The following is a 15,057-nucleotide window of genomic DNA, read 5'->3' as shown; positions in this document are numbered from 1 at the left end:
AAGAGTAGAATTAGATTCTCGTCTCTTGTTTTAGTAGATTACATGAGCTTGTGAATATACAGGTTTTTCTACAGCCAACACCTTTGACCCAAATCTGTTATGAAACCAGCTCAAGAAAAGATAGAAAAGATAGATCAACGCCTTAGAATTCAGCCTCTTCGAGGGGGCAACCTCCTTTACATTACATAAATGAACAATTCTTGGATGATACAAATGAAAAGACCTCCTTTCTATATATAGGAGTCCAAGGGGTTATAACATAACTAGAGCCGACATAACAATAATAATGTAAGGGCACAATAATAACAATAGTGGGCTTCTATAGGGCACAATAGTAACAATATGGGCACTACATGCGTACATCAATATAATAAGTGGGTTGTACTAATAACAATAAGGGGTTACACTAGTAGTATAGGGGCCTAACATGCCCCTCTCCTTCAAAAAGCGTTGTCCTCAACGCTTGAGTAGTTCTTGATGCTTTTGTATAAAATTATTGTCCTCCCATGTGGAATCTTCAGCGGGTAAGTTCTTCCACTTGATGAGATACTTTGAAATTGATCGATTTTGTAGCTGTCGGGTTCTTGTTTCTGTGACTGCTCCAGGTTCCAATATGATTTTTCCTTCCTCTTCAATTTCTGGCAATATTGTTTGAATAGGGATCTTTTGCAACTTTTGAATAAGTGGCCATACTTCTTCGTCCTTCTTCCATTCATCCCTTGCTTCATTTATCCAATCTAGTTGGATAATAGAAATAGCACAAAACAATGCTTTCACATCCTCATCCTTGAAGAGTCTTCCCATTCGGTAAGGTCGCCATTTTTTAGGTGCATGTAGTATTGCCAACATTTCCTTCTCATAAATAGCTTGCTTGAGATGTAGCAGTAAAAATACCCAATCACCTACATCAAAACATTTTTCACTACGATGTTGATCTACTTGTTGTTTCATTTGATTTTGCACCGAAGTGGCGTTATCCTTTAAAATTTGGAGAACTTGTTGTTGATGCTCAGTGTGATCTTTCACTGCTTGAACCTTTTTCTTCTTGATATGTCCTTCTATCTCTGGAGTTTGAGTGGTAATTTCTTCCAATCCTTTACAAGATATGGTCAGATTCATTTCTTGATGCTCGATGTGATCTTTCACTTCTTGAACATTTTTCTTCTTGATATGTCCTTCTGTCTTGATAGTTTGAGGAGTGGTAATTTCAACCAAAGAATTACAAGATATGGTTGGATTCATTTCTTCTTTATCGATGTGATCTTTCACTTCTTTCACCTTTTTCTTCTTGATATGTCCTTCTATCTTGAGAGTTCGAGGAGTGGTAATTCTTGCCAATGCTTTACTAGATATGGTCTGATTCATTTCTTCTTTCTCTGGGGTGGGGTCCTGGCATATATCTTCTTCTTTTGATGTTTCTTGATCCTTTTCTTCCTCCTCTTCATATTCTATGTAAAATAATTTCTTCCCAGCACACTTATGACCTTTAGTGCATTTGCTATCACAATTGTAACAAAGCCCTTTTTCTCTTTTTTCTTCCAATTGTTGTGGTGTAACCCTTGTAGGTTGTGGAAGGCTAGGAGAAACAACACTTCCATCTTTATAGTTGTGAAGGGTATGCTTCCTGGTTTCCATAATTTTTATTTCCAATATGTCACAAAGCCCTTTTACTCTTTCCAATTGTTGTGGTGTTGCTCTAAAGAAGGTGTTGCTCTTTGTATCCTCATAATGTGCTATCATTTCCTCCGTGAAAATTGACCACGTAACAAGTTTTTTACGAGAACAAAGCCCTTTATACCATAAAAATTGATCCGGTTCTAAATATGAAGATGCAATACATACCTTTTGTAACAGTGGTACACCATGTAGATCAAAATATTGCTCCATCTGAAGTATCCAATTTACCGGATCCTTGCCATCAAACTTCCTCATCTTGCTTTTTCTTGATTTTAGGAGCTCGACCTTGAAACGACTGTAACTCTGTGCTTGTGGATATTTAAGTTCTGAAATTGCTACCTGTAGTAGCCCTCTATGTCCTCTTTCCAATGGCACCAGTCTGATCCAAATTGGATTCTCCAAAAAAACGTTATACACAATCTCCCAAGATGACCTGATTATAGACCTTTCCAGAAGAGCGAACTTGTATGAAGTGCCACGTGTCAATGTTTTGACCTTTGGCTCTGAAAAAGATATACAAGAAACTACAGTTCGTCCTCTTTCTATACCTTCTTACGAAATTTCAATCCAATTCTCAGAGAGAAAGTTATGACCATTTTCCCCAGGTCACTTGTTTTGAATGTAATTCAAGAGTCTGCAAAAAGACCAACTTCCTCAGATCATATCTCCGAAAATATCGCGCCAAAAGCTCTGAAATTCGGACCCAAGGTTCAGCGTGATTTCTTCTCAAATGGGTTTGTTTTTGCGACTTTTGAAACGTCATAGAAAACAAGTTATAGAGAAAATGCCACGATGACCTGTTTGGAGCAGCGAAACCCTAGAATCCAAAGCTCTGATACCAAATGTTATGAAACCAGCTCAAGAAAAGATAGAAAAGATAGATCAACGCCTTAGAATTCAGCCTCTTCGAGGGGGCAACCTCCTTTACATTACATAAATGAACAATTCTTGGATGATACAAATGAAAAGACCTCCTTTCTATATATAGGAGTCCAAGGGGTTATAACATAACCAGAGCCGACATAACAATAATAATGTAAGGGCACAATAATAACAATAGTGGGCTTCTATAGGGCACAATAATAACAATAGTGGGCTTCTATAGGGCACAATAGTAACAATATGGGCACTACATGCGTACATCAATATAATAAGTGGGTTGTACTAATAACAATAAGGGGTTACACTAGTAGTATAGGGGCCTAACAAAATCCCTCCACAAAACATTGCTTTCATTTGTTTGCACTACTGTTTGCTACACTCCTAGTTAGGGAACTTATTTCATCCCTATTTTCACTCCACAGTGAACAAAATAGCCCTTTAAGGGCTACGACATACCCTAAAAGGTCTCCTCCTCACCCATGCTACTTTCTTAGGGTATTGTCTGTTAACACTCCTTAGTTTTCCTAAGGCTGAGAAAGGAAACCAAGGAGGTAACCACAGACCAACTTTGGACTTGGCAGCTAGCCCTGCCAAATCAGAGAGGGCTCTCTCTAAATCAACCTCACAGCCAATGGAAGTGACTTGGAGAATATGAGGGTTTTAGGCTAGTTATCAACTTAGTAGGGTTTTGATTTAGGTTTTGTTGGATATGAAGCAATAGGTTTAGGAACCAGGCCAAATAGATCAAAAGATCAGTTGTAGTCATTTAAATGAGGCAAGATAGATGTAATCAAGGACACAAATGGATATGTCGTAGTAGTATGGTGATGAGGAAATCAGATAGAAGGAACTAAGTGAGCATACATGCATGAATTCACTTGTTTGGAAGATAAAAACACTTAAATGATAATCTCAAACAAAACAAAGCATTTCTGGCACTGAATTTTGTTTAAAAATTAAGAGATTAACATGAGAAGAAATATGGATAGTTGCTAGAAACATATAACAATAAAATTCATAAGAATAACTGAAGAAAAAAATGTCACTGACCACAACACATGAATCCCAGAAAAATAGCTGCAACAGTATATTAATTCTGCCAAAAAATCAAGTACACCAGTTCCAAAATGTCAGAGCTTCAAGTATCCAACCTTTTTCACTCTGAAATTCATGAAATATATATAATTAGCTCATCCCTAGACTAAGGGAGTCGAGCTCAACCATCTCCCCAAAGATAGAAATAGTTGCATTAAATTTGACACTCCCTCCTAGGAATAGGGACTGAATTTATGAAAATAGGGGTAAAATATTAACTCGTATCTCTTGAATCATGATAGATATTACAAACCTGAAGGAGGTTTTTGTATATTAGCTTGTTTTTGAGAGAAATATCTCTCACTTTTTGCAAATTCATCTCCAACTCCTCGGGATATGTGCCACAAAATCATGGCTAAAATAGGAAATCATTAAATGTTTAAATCTGTAAAACTAGTTTGTAAATATCCAGTCAAATATTCCAATCCACAACACCTGTGAAGAAGCGGAAAGAGGTTTTTTATATTTGGCTCGTTCTTGACAAAAATTTCCTTGTATTTCTCAAAATTCCTTTCCAGCTGTTAGAAAAGCATGCCAAAAAACAATGACTAAAACAGTAAAAAAATTCAAAATTTGATTTTTTGAACGTAAGCCTCAAATTTGACTGCATATCTCCCAAATCGTAACACCTGTTCATAAAATGAAGTGTTTTTTTTTCTTTGGTTTGTGATTAACAAAAACCTCTTTATTTTTTGTAAAATTCATGTCCATTACTTCAGAAAATGATTTTGAAGCAAAACTATCCCTGTGTGCAGCAAATGACCTCAAAAGACCCATGAGATTTTCTGATGATACTTTTGATGATGAGCATGACCTTAGGCTTGCGATGAGATAATCATATACATTATAAATTTAGACGTTGACTCAAGACCCTTTGCCAACCAAGAGAGATGTCAAATTTAATTTGAAAATATTATAATTTGACCTAAGATTATAACCAATAGTGAAAAGAGTAATTTTGGTCACTGTGACTATAATACTCTAACATTGGCTCCAATGGGGATGGAAACTCCCTAGGAGGTGTCAAGAATACCGTAGACCAAGTAGCCTTGTTCATTGGGCAATGGATTCACTGCAGCTACAATCTTCAAGCTGACTCAAATTAAACTGAAAACTGAATTGTACCATCAACTACAAACTTTATTGGAAATTGACATTGAAAAATATGCTCATAATGTTTATCTTATTCATCACACCTTAACTATTCTAACTGATCCATAAACGATCTGATCAAGTGAAAGTCGAAGATCCAGTGTAATCAATCAAGTACATGGCTAATTGACTGATGCCTGTATTAAGCTCCACCAGACATAAAGAAGATTTAGAAGATGGCAACTCAAAATGATACCGGAGTCCAAAACCTATGTTGGTGAATAAAACAAACTTGACTTTTTCTAATGCTTGCAAAATACTTCCCATAGGGTCTAGAAAAGCATGAAACATTACCTCATGTTCATCAACAAAAAGAAGGGAGATGCTTTCAAATATAATGGCTGATTTTTCTTCTTAATTTGGTTGATCCTTCTTAAATGGAAATGTAGCAATGTGATCTTCCATACCATATAGATCAGAGACAAGATTTGTATATTCTTTTAGATCTTTAATTGAGGTAGCTAAATCAACATCAACATAAATATCTACAAGTGGCTTTTCATGTATATCAGAAAAAGAATTGTCTAGGCTTTGAAAAAATTCTATATCTTGATCATTTGAAGGCTGCTGAACATGTTCATCAAACTCAAGACAACAAACCTATTGTACACTATTTTTGACCTCAACGGATAAATCACGAATCTATAGAGTTTCTATACAAGCAAACTCAAAATTCTGATCTGCACATATTTCTTCCTGAATTAAAAACTTAAAATAGGAAAGGAATGAAGGGCATCTGGAAAGAACATCTTTATATATATCTTGATTGCTTGAAGATTGGCAAGACTGCTGCAAATTATTATCAACTTTGTATGATGGAAGATCACTGTCATCTTTTGAAGAATTCTGCTCAAGTTCGTTGTCATCCAGGGTAGAATCCACAATATTCTGATGGTGGTGAAAAGGGTTTTCATTCAAAGAATCCAAGAGTTCATCCTCCATAAACTCTTCATTTTCATAAGCCGCTTTCCAGCTCTTGAATAAAATTCTCAAAGTGATCACAACAATCCTCAATCAAAAGCAAAGAAGGATAGGCTTCTCTATACTTCTCAAAAAATACCGAGTGAAAATATTTGTGAGAATAAATACAAGCAAGAGGAACGCTTTCATACAAAAACTGTGCTCTTTCTTCTAATGTGATCATGAACATCTGCATGAAAGTTAATCCTCAACTTACTCACATGCATATGAAATCTTATTAAATTAAGTGTAGCATCGCCACCTTTTCCATATTTGGATTTTGGCAAGTATGTTTTCCAATATACCTGAGGCATACGATTTGAAAAGCCTGGAACATGATCTCGATGTATAGGATCATACCTTCTAGATGAGAACTCATTTCAATTTCTAGATCATGCTGCTAGTGGAGTCTTTGAATCAAGTTGGAGTCGCTAGGTGAATGTTTCAACCTTCATATGTGTTCGACCGATGTCCACCATCAGAAAATCAAATCTAAAATTTGATGATCTTTCTCAGGGAATATGAAATTATTCGCTCCCCGAAAACGATACCAAAATATTATAACTCCTTAGTTTTCCCAAGGTTGAGAAAGGAAACCAAAGAGGTAACCACAGACCAACTTTTGATTTGGCAGCTAGCCTTGCCAAATCATAGAGGGCTCTCTCTAAATCAACCTCACAACCAATGGAAGTGACTGGAGAATATGAGGGTTTTAGGCTAGTTATCATCTTAGTAGGGTTTTGATTTAGGTTTTGTTGGCTGTGAAGCAATAGGTTTAGGAACCAGGCGAAATAGATCAAAAGATGAGTTGCAGTAATTTAAATGAGGGAAGATAGATGTAATCAAGGACACAAATGGATCTATCGTAGTAGTATTGTGATGAGGAAATTAGATAGAAGGAACTAAGTGAGCATACATGCATGAATTCGCTTGTTTGGGAGATAAAAACACTTAAACAATAATGTCAAACAAAACGGAGCATTTCTGGCACTGAATTCTGTTTAAAACTTAAGATATTAACATGAGCATAAATATGGATAGCTGCTAGAAACACATAACAATCAAATTCACAAGAATAACTAAAGAAAACAGTGTCACTGACCACAACACATGAATCCCAGAAAAATAGCTTCAACAGTATATTAATTCTACGAAAAATCAAGTACACCAATTCCAAAATGTCAAAGCTTCAAGTATCCAACCTTTTTCACTCTGAAATTCATGAAATATATACAATTAGCTCATCCCTGGACTAAGGGAGTTGAGCTCAACCATCTCCCTAAAGATAGAAACAGTTGCATTAAATTTGGCACTCCCTGCTAGGAATAGGGACCGAATTTCTAAAAATAGGGGTCAAAGATTAACTCGTATCTCTTGAATAATGACATCTATTACAAAACTGAAGGAGGTTTTTGTATATTAGCTTGTTTTTGAGAGAAACCTCTCTCCTTTTTCACATATTCATCTCCATATCCTCGGAATATGTGCCACAAAATCATGACTAAAACAAGAAATCATTAAATGTTTAAATCTGTAAAACTAGGCTGTAAAGATCCAGTCAAATATTCCAATCCACGACACCTGTGAAGAACATGAAAGAGTGTTTTTTTTTTTTTTTGGGCTCATTCTTGACAAAAAATTCCTTGGATTTCTCAAAATTCATTTCCAATTGTTAGAAAAGCGCACCAAAAAACAATGACTAAAACAGTAAAACAAATTCAAAATTTGATTTTTTGAACATAAGCCTAAAATCTCGGTGAATATCTCCCAAATCATAATACCTGTGCATAAAATAAAGGAGGTTTTTTTTCTTTGGTCTGTGATTGACAAAAACCTCTTTCACTTTTGTAAAATTCATGTCCATTACTTCAGAAACTGATTTTGAAGTAAAATTGTCCCTGTGTGCAGCAAATGACCTCAAAAGACCCATGAGATTTTCTGATGATGCTTTTGATTATGATCATGAACTTAGGCTTTTGAAGATAGTAGAATATACATTATACATTTATACATTGACTCAAGACCCTTTTCCAACAAAGAGAGATGTCAAATTTAATTTGAAAATATTATAATTTGACCTAAGACTATAACCAATAGTGAAAAGAGTAATTTTGATCACTGTGACTATAAGACTCTAACATTGTCCACCCTTGACAACCCTCACACAAACTATAGCTATGTGCTATGGCCTGCAGCCTAGAAAAATAGGTTTTTGTAGCAACAAACCTCCGAAAATGTGCCCAAACAATCCTCCAATAGAAGTGTATTTGAACCTTAGGAACTCAGCCTAACAGTTAGCCTTCTCGACCCTCTTCACAGCAAACTCAAACCTCCTTCTAGCTCAAAGAAAGTCTTCTTTCACCTCAACTACTCGGCCTTCATCACAGAATTCAGATCCTCCTTCATGTTGTCTAGAGTCTCTCCTTCTTGTTGTGACTAGGGAAATTTAAGAGCTCCTTCTCTTGATAAGATGTTTCACAAAATGGATGTCTTAAAACACATCACATCACCCTTTATTTATAGCCAATAATGGGGATCCAACAAATTAGTGATGATACACATCTATTGGCTAAATTTAACTTCAAGCCTACATGACTTCAAAACCAATAATTACTTGTCAAATTCAAAAATTCATTTCTGCACTTCTACAACTTGAAGTTCGACAATTCTCAAAGCGTTGGATTCTCCTTTCCGTCCTCTATTATCTCATGCCATCACATGTAGAAATGTGCTCTCAGAAATGCCCAAAACACATTTTGGTGCAAAACCCCATACTTGGGTTCCAAGCCCACAAGTGACCCTTGTGGTGCTTTTCCCTCCAAACCATGAACCTTAGCACTTGGAGTACCTCCTAAGCTACACAAATCAACACTCCCTCTTAGTGAGGGAGGTACTTCCAATACTAGAAAGTATGCCATCATCATCATCACTGCTCGCAACACTTACCCAACTCTTGGCACACACAATTGCAACAATACCTGTACGATGAAATACACCCTTCTTAGAAGTGTTCCTATCACTAATGGAAGCACCCTGCTTCTTCTTCTTATCCTGTAACATCTTCCACTCTCTCCATGGTTCCTTTTTGGCAGTTTTAGGAGCACACTTTCTCCCCACTGACCATGCACTCTTCTTGGAATATAGAGTCTCCCTCTGAATATACAAGCTCCCTCTCTAACTCAACTCACTCTGAGTCTATTGAACCTAGACCTTCTCTAGAAGGTGCACCTTCTTCTCAGGAGCCTATACCTACTCCTTTGAAGCCTACACCTACACTTGCACCTGCTCCTGCTTCCCTGGAACCTGCACCTGCTCCACCTGCTTCTTTCCATGATCCACAAGCTTTCCCATCTACCTGTAGAGACCATTCTCTCTAACTTCGAGTACAATCCCATCGGACTTACAAGATATGGCCATGAGTCTTGCCTTCCCATCCTGGAACAAGACTTCACTCCCCTTCCTCTTGATCATCGAGATGGAAATCACATTATATCTGAATCATGGTAAAAATAGTACATCATGGACCTGCATCACATGTCATGTCTCCATCCTGAATGGCACAACTCCCGATCATCAGATCTCCAATTGACTCTTGTCTCCCAACACCATGTGAAACTTTGAGTCCCATTCAACTAGAGTCTCAAAAATCTCATGTGGCCTTGTCATATGCTTCATCACTCCATTGTCCACGTACCATCCACCCTCATTGACAATAGCTTGTGAGAAATGAGAAATCAGAGCAAAGTCCTCCTCTTCCAATCACCTGGAGAGATCATCTATCTCAGTTGAAATGGAAACACCGATGGCCTTCTTTCATTTCCTCTTCTCATCATCTCCCTTCTTCATCAGACATCTTGATGAATAATGCCCCATCTCGCCACAGTTGAAACACTTGACTTTACTCAAATCCTTCTTTTTGTTACCCTTCATTCGCACTACAAGTGTCATGTCATCATTGAAATACTTCTTCTTTGGATGAAGATCCTTGTCTCACAACTCTTCCTGAATGAAGTAATCCCACAACCTATCCTAGTCTGGCAACTTCTCCCTTGGCAACGATCCCTTTGATAAAGGTCTTCCATTCCTCGGTGAAATATTTCAAGGAAATCCTTACCATATCTTCGTCTAAGATAATCACATTGATGGAAATAAGCTGACTTGATAAAATCTAGTCATATATGATGTTGTGATTTCACCCTTTATCATCTTGGTGGACTTCAACTTATCCTCCAATACTAGTACCCAGTTCTCGTTCTTGTTTTGGAACAAATTCTGAAGAGCCATCCACATCTCATGTGCATTGTTCTTCCTAGAAAAATGAGGTAATAGGGAATACTTCACACCATCTAGGATGATCAATATCACCCTCGCATCCAAATCATCCCATATTTCCATCTCCTTAGGGTCAGTTGGCTTCTTGATCTCTTTCTCGGAAAAATCCTAGATCTTGTTGACCTACAAGACCAACTTGATCCTTTCCTTCCAAGGAGTATAGTTGGACAACCCTTCCAACCTATCCTCATACCAGGGACCTTCTTGCAAATTTGATATTGTAGTGAGCCCTTCACTTAAAATGTGACCAACTCCCTCTTACGTTGTACTCGGTTGCACACAACTCTTATTTACTTACTTCCAAAGTAGCTCAGACACACTTTGATACCATGTTGAATTTCCATGAACTTAGGTCTAGGTTAGAGTCTTAAAATCACTGACATTACCAAACTAAGAATCTCGGCCATAAACTAATTTTCACAGTGGAGATATAAAGCAGTAAATCACATATGCACAAATATACACACTTTTTAAAAAAATTGTTAAATACTATACAATCCCAATCTTCGTTATATTTAAACCAAATCTGAATAATACAATAGTCTATGGTATACAAGATACAATAAGAAACTTTGTTGCAACTTCGATGTCGTATATTCTCTTTCCAGTCCTTCGATTTCATACAGATCACTAGTAGTGCATTAGTCCATCAAGGCCACTACACATCGAGACTCTAGGAGGGCTTCCACCTAACAATGTTGCATGTCACTTCTGCTGCAAGTACACATGCTCATAAATCTGCTCTCTAGGTAGCCTAATTCCTGAGCTCCAATCTGCCTTCTAGTAGCCTGTTCCATCCATCGAAGAGCTACTCTTTAGGCTGCAAACTTCACACAATAATGCACCAACGACGTCCTTCTTATCTACTTCTCTAGGGCCAATTTGGGTAGCAACCACACTGCCCTCCAATTAGATCAATGGTACCCAATCCAATCTGTTGATTCTTCTCCTAGGAAGACTCTTCACCTTTTTGGAAGATCATCCACATGGCACCAATAGGATTCTACGATCACGATCCAAACTGGTCAACACCTTTGACCCAACATCCCTCCACAAAACACTACTATCATTTGTTTGCACTGTTTTTTGCTGCACTCCTGGTTAGGGAACTTACTGTAGCCCTAGTTTCACCCCACAATCAACTAACTAGCCCTTTAAGGGCTGCAACATACCCTCAAAGGTGTCCTCCACACCCATGCTTCTTTCTTAGCATACTATCCACCCTTAACAACCCTCACGTAGCCTCTAGCTGTGTGCTATGGCCTGTAACGTAGCACAAGAACTTTTTGTAGCAACAGACCTCCGAAAATGTGCCTTAACAATCTTCCAACAACAACGCATTTGACCCTTAGGAACTTGGGCTAACAATCAGCCTTCTCGTCTTTCTTCACAACAAACTCAGACCTCCTTCCAACTTAAAGGCAGTCTGCTATCACCTCAGCTACTCGGCCTTCATCACAAAATTCATATCCTCCTTCACACTGTCTAGAGCCTCTCCTTTTGGCTGCGGCTAGGACAATTTCAGAGCTCCTTCTCTTGGGAAGATGTTGAACAAAATGGATGCCTTAAAACACATCACATTAGCCTTTATTTATAGTCAATAAAGGGGCTCCAATGAATTAGTGAAGAGAAACATCTAATGGCTAAATTTTACTTCAAGCCTACATGACTTGAAAACCAATAATTACTTGTCAACGTCAAAAATTCATTTCTCCACTTCTACAACTTGGAATTCGACGATTCTTGAAGTGTTGGATTCTCCTTTCTGCCCTCTATTGTCTCATGCCATCACATGTAGAAATTTTCTCTTGGAAACTCCCAACACATTTTGGTACAAAAACCCATACTTAGGTTCCAAGTCCACAAGTGACCCTTGTGGCGCTTTGCCCTCCAAACCTTGAACCCTAGGGCTTGGATTACCTCCCAAGCTACACAAATCAACACAAACTACTAACCTTTTCAGCTTCATCCAGCTTCCTTGAACTGTGCGCTTTGCTTCTACAACCATCAAGCTCCCTCCCTTTCTTGTTGAAACCTCGCAGCTCGTAGATACCCTGGCCAACACTTCTCTCCAAAAATGCACAGAGCAGTCAGGCGACTAGCACTGATCTCCAGAAATGCGCAGAGCAGTATAGCTACACTGCACTCAGAAATTACGCAGAGGTGTCCTCCCAGGACCCCTGTCTCGCAACAGTGCTTTGAGCCTCACAAAGGTGCAGTGTTGTCCAAGTTTTCTTGTTAGTATTTCATGCATAAACTGCGCAGACAGGCCTCCCAGGGCCTCATTTTGGAAATAGGCATTGTCTGCTGAAATTGCACAGATATACCTCTCAATGACTACAGGAAAAAGTGACATGTTGAAATCGCTTCCAAGGAGTTGAGGAGAAGGACCAAGGAACCAAATAATGGAAAAGATTAGGACCACATGCAAACTTTGTCGGATGCATGATCATCTTGAGGGTAAATGTGGTAAGTAAGGAACATCTTTCGAAGTACACCTCTTAGTTGAGTTTGCAGGACTGCTTGTCATTGTCATATCACCCTGTCCTCAATAACATGCATGTGCGCAAACGCGAAAAGTCATCTTATGTGTTTCTTCGACATGTCTTGCTTATTTTTCACTTGTTCGACCAACTCTCGTCTTCTGCATGTTGATTGTTATGTCATGCTTGTGACCTCGTTCTGGTGATGTTGAAGGTTGTGCTTGAGTTGTGTTCACCATGTACACATCGATCGTATTCACACATGATGTTGTATGCACTATTGCACAAGCATCGTCGCAATCATTCAACAATTTATCACAAGTGTTGCACTTATCGCTCGCACCTTCAGTCAATCACACTGAGTATATGTTATCTCAATGGTTTGAGGTTTCTTATTGTCGAGTCATGTTGAGTGTGTGTTTGCAAGTTCATGTATGCACAAGTTCACTCACCCACACACTTAGTCATTTTTCTAAAATTCTAAAAACCAGATCACCCTCCAATATAAAAACCTTCGTTGAGCTGCATTGCGAAGTTTTAACCCTTAGTGATCATGTACTACTACCCAAAATTGCGGAGAACTTGAGGCTATCTTCCAAGTAGCCTGCACTGCGCAATCCTAGAATCGATCAAGTTGATTTTCACCCAGAACAATGCAGAAGTTGCTCAGCAAGCCATTTAAATATGTGCTCCCCACAAGCACATCAACTAAGCCTCCAACTGGTCAACCAAAGAGTTTGACTGGGAAATGACTACGGGACTCACTCCCCAAGAAAATTGCGCAAAAGCTACAAAGCTTACCCACTCTGCTGACTGAAGAAACTGCGCAGACATGCCGGACAGACACTCTGTATACGTCATTGTCGCCCTAAAAAAATTATGCAGTTTCAGTTGACCTGCTCCTCACTCGGAAAACTGCGCAATTTTCATGAGTAGTCACCCAACTTCCCATCATCCCTCTCAGCTTAGAAACTGCACAAGGATGTTCAGCAGGCCAGCCTCCTAGCAATTGCACAATTTTTTTTAGTAGACTCCCGCAGCTGTTGCCAACTCCCCAAAAAAATTGCGTAATTTTTCCAAGCAAGCCTCCTGCATCCCGCTTCCAACTCCTCAGAGAAATTGCAGTTTTTTCTTCCTGTCCCCCCTCTGTTGCCTGCATTGCCTCCCTGAAAACATTGTGTAGATTTGCACTCTAGCCAAGCCAGATTCCATGGACAGTCACTGCTGATCTGGATTGTCCATCTCAGTCTCCCAGTGACCTCTGCGCAATTTTCAACAGAAGTGCCCGGAGCCCGCATCCCAACTTAAAATCTACCTTGCACAGTTTTATAGCCTTGCCCTCTCTCCCGGTCACTTACATCTGAAAATGAGCGATAATGTATCATGGTAGACGAGGAGATTTCTGGATTTGATTTTGTCTCATCATGAGTGATTGCAGATACAGGTACATGGATGAGATATGACACGACGACGAACAAGATGAACAAGGAGAGCATGCGAGGAGATTTGTTCGTGAATGGACGAATAAGGAATGAATGCGAGGAGATTGTTTCATGAACATACGAACACATGAAGCATGTCAAAGTACAAGAAAAGGAGGAAAATGCATGTGCAAACATCAAGCGAACACCAAGATCATCAAAGACTTCACACACCTTGTCATGCAGAGATGAAGCTCTGATACACCAAGAACACATCCATCACTCAGAAACACTGCAGCTCAACATGGACACCACCACTAGCATGAATATACCAACATTGTCGTCTTGAGTCGTGTCATGAGTCATCTCGGCCACATCACTACTGTGGACCATATTGTTGTAATCAATGTAATGTAACGTGGAAGTCCAAGAGACCCACATGTAAAGTTGAAGAGTCATGTAAGTCAAACAGTCATGAGGGAAGTTGAACAGTCACAAGGGTCAGTTTCACCCTTGGCTATAAATACCCCTCATTTGTACATGCAAAGGAATTTTCACCTTGGCTCCTCTTGCATAGCCTTGAGAGTCTGTAATATTTTCTTTGAGGAGCGAGTAGTGGCTCCAACGCCCTGCTTACGGGGTTAGTGATGTATGGTGTACCGATGTGTCTTGGAACTTTCGCTTAATTCAGAAGCCTGTTAACAGGCCAACACATTTTCACACATGTATTGTAATTTTTTGTAAGACTATTCTTTGAACACTTGTAATGCGTGTTCCTTTAACCTGTGTTAAGACAGTTGAATTATTTCGGTTGTTCTAATACATATGCTTATGAAAATGTATTGTATAAGTTGTTAATGTTGTCTTGCCCGTGTGGGATACCTTGCAGGACAATAGACATAACCATTCCCATACACTTGTTATAACAACCGTTGCACTCGCGTGGACTATTTCGTTGGGTGTTGTATGTGCTATCCATTGATTGTGTGTTTGTGATTGCCGCATCGATGTGGACTAATCCGCTGGAAGCCGTGCATGTCCTACTGTGTTATGTC

The sequence above is a fragment of the Pinus tabuliformis genome, chromosome 7 (assembly GCF_031772625.1).
Source record: "Pinus tabuliformis cultivar Carrire ecotype Pingquan chromosome 7, CPIR1, whole genome shotgun sequence".
NCBI classification, from domain to species: Eukaryota; Viridiplantae; Streptophyta; class Pinopsida; order Pinales; family Pinaceae; genus Pinus; species Pinus tabuliformis.
The sequence above is the reverse complement of the archived record's forward strand: the minus strand, read 5'-3'. Positions refer to the sequence as shown.